Source organism: Morone saxatilis, unplaced genomic scaffold, assembly GCF_004916995.1.
Source record: "Morone saxatilis isolate NCDOM2014 unplaced genomic scaffold, NCSU_SB_2.0 Contig3, whole genome shotgun sequence".
NCBI lineage: Eukaryota > Metazoa > Chordata > Actinopteri > Moronidae > Morone > Morone saxatilis.
In genome coordinates, this window is record NW_023339873.1 from 6788540 (window position 1) to 6791386 (window position 2847).

General features: G+C 40.4%; 1 protein-coding gene across 2 annotated transcripts in view; it reads left to right on the forward strand.

Moving 5' to 3' along the window:
- The window catches only part of crip2 (cysteine-rich protein 2), a 22795-nt gene that overhangs the window by 13108 nt on the left and 6840 nt on the right, over nucleotides 1–2847 (forward strand). The window lies entirely within an intron of this gene.

Below are 2847 nucleotides of genomic sequence, written 5' to 3' on the forward strand. Positions count from 1 at the left end.
GTAATGTAATGGACAATAAAGTTTCTTATCTTAATAATATTCCAATTAAATAAACGTATCATAAGTATAACACTCTAAATGATACTATTCTGCATAATTTTCAGTACATTTTGCTGCTAATACTTATGCACTTTAATGGGGAACTAGAAACATGTTTTGCTTTAATAAAAGATCTTCTTTCATTATTGGCACCTAACAATTATTTTAATTTTGAAAAAATGTCTATTATTCTTAAGATTAATCGATTAGCTGTTGTACCCATCACAGTTTCTTAAGGTGATCTTTTTTCATGTCAGCTGTCCAAAAGAGGTTAAATTTACACAGATTTACAGGTTCAGCTTCTTGCTTAAAGACACTTCAGCAGGGATTAAACACAAATTGTCCAGTTGATGCTCAGAATAGCTTCAAACTATGTAAATTAATGGTGAAAATCTGAAGGAAACCCCCACAATATATAGGTTTTAACTCTGCAACTGGGGCGGTGATATGGCTGTGTACATACAGCACATCACTAACATTGCCTGGGGCAGGAGTTCACTTCCCACTGAGCCCATTCATGCCAGCATTAAATGCACTCAGTGATGCTGTGCAGCGCTGTGGCTAAAAGTGTCCACTAAATGGCTTAGCATGTTGAATTGACTTCACAAGCTTTTCTCTGTTAATGCATTTTCTATTTTAGGTGGTTATGTTTCTTTATAACATATGTCAGTACAGCAGTGTTGCTCACACAGGATCAAAGGTCAACAAACTCTATGCCATTGTTTCTGTACAGTTCATTGACTGTTGTTGTGAAATGTAACAAGGGGAAGTCAAGTATTGACTTATTGACAGATTGTCCCTACAGAGAATCCTCAGTGAATAATACCAACCATGTCACATGTTTAAGCTTGAAGGAAACTTTATCATATATATTTTTTCTCATATATAGCTTATTTTTCTTGAAAATCCCTTAAAATATGTGTAGTTTACGCTAAAGCAGTTAAATGAATATCTGGTTCTAGGCACTTGAAGATGTAGGGACTACACACAGGGCTTGTTGTGAACTATTGTTGGCAAGCTAACCACTACAATGCTAGCCATTTGGGAAGATAGTGTTAGTCCTTCATGTTTGTTCTCAGGATTGTGTTTGATAATTTCCATCAATAATTTCACACAGGTATTCAAGTAGATGTTTTTTTACCATTGACTCCTGTCTTCTTCAGTGGAAAATGTTACATTAAAGAGGAGGTTACATAAAAGTGAGCGGTGCAACAGTAGCTTCCTCCATTTTGGACTCATCATTCACCCAAAAGTCAGCACAATTGAGGAGGTTTGCTTTGGTCAGCGACGGCAATTAATGTGCCGAACGTCACTCGAACTCAGGGTGGCGAAGGCTGGTAAAACGTGACAGTTGTTGAAATAATGAATACTATTGAGTGGACGGTGAATTTGAACACTTAGTGGCTGGTGGACGTTTTTAAAAAGTTAATTTCCCACCCTGGTTGAACTTCACCCCTGCGAGCGAATCCATTTTAAAAGCTGGTGTGACTGGGTCTTTTAGACTGGAAGAGGGTCTTTTTCAAGTGTTTTTCACTTAATAGAGATATTAAGTTCTTTCCTTTTTTTATTTCACTTCACAGAACTTGTGCATTTTGTACAGGAAATTGCTGAGTGCATGCTCTTCTTCCTGCCTTGTTGTGTGTCTGGTTGCATCTGTCAATATGAGTCGTCCCTGTGGGAATATTAACCCCCTTGGCGTTACCGGATGAGTTGCCTTTTTTTTTTTTTTTTTTCCTCGGTGTGTTACGCAATCACACGGTAGTATCACAACTCAACATAGATTCCCCCGACTGTGTGTGCTGCTCACTATCCGGCACCTTCACCCTGGGGATTTTCTTATTATGCTCTTTTTCTTTTTGCCCTTTTTTACCCCACCAACAATTAATTCTCACCCTCTCGCTCTCTCTGTGAATATCACACACACACACACACTTTCTGAATCTCCCCTCTTTTTTCAAAACACAAAAAGGATGGATTTCAGCGTCTGTTGCTACACAAAAAGCAAGTTTCCCGGAGACCTGAAAAGATGCAGTTTCAATCGCTGCATGATGTACAGTAATGTAGGTCGCGCACAATCTCTGCTGAGGCCTGGTTCCTCGGCCATCCTCTCTCTTCTCTCTCTTTTCGTCTCACAATGGGGACAGCATCCAGGAAATCCCGGCCCCCGCCCGGGCTTCAGTTGTGCCGGCCATGAAGCTCTTCAGTACGGGCGAAAACAATCGATCGATCGATCGTCATGAAGCACGGGAGGTGAAAAAGAGTGAGCTGATAGGATGTTAGCAGTATACAAAGAAAACGAAAGCGGGAGCGTGTAAAAGTACTGCTTTCTGGGCACCCTCAGGAGCAATACTGCTGCTCTTTAAAAGGAGCGTGGGGCCGTGCATGAAGGCCCACTGCGGCCTTCCTCTGTCGGGGCCCAAAGGGAGAAGGCAAGCCAGCAGCATTGGTAGACAACATAAACAAAATGAGCCAGCCGCTAGAAAGAAGAGAGTGAACAGAGGTGGAGATAGACCGAGATCATAGCTATGCACGCCGTAGAGATAGATATAGGGAATCGTGTATTCAGTATATCATTAGACAGCACGACGCTGATTAGAACAGTTTGCCTTCAAAAAAACAAAAGAAACAAATTACACTTTATAGCTTCTACTGGCTGACTCAAGTGATCATTTAGTCAGATCCATTCAACTCGCCTCTGGAGCCACAAAAGCTTTTTATATGATCCATGTTATTATTTTTCTGATATAAATAGCAGTGATTTGACAGTCCCAATGAATTTTGCACGTTGATGTATAATCATTGAGTTTT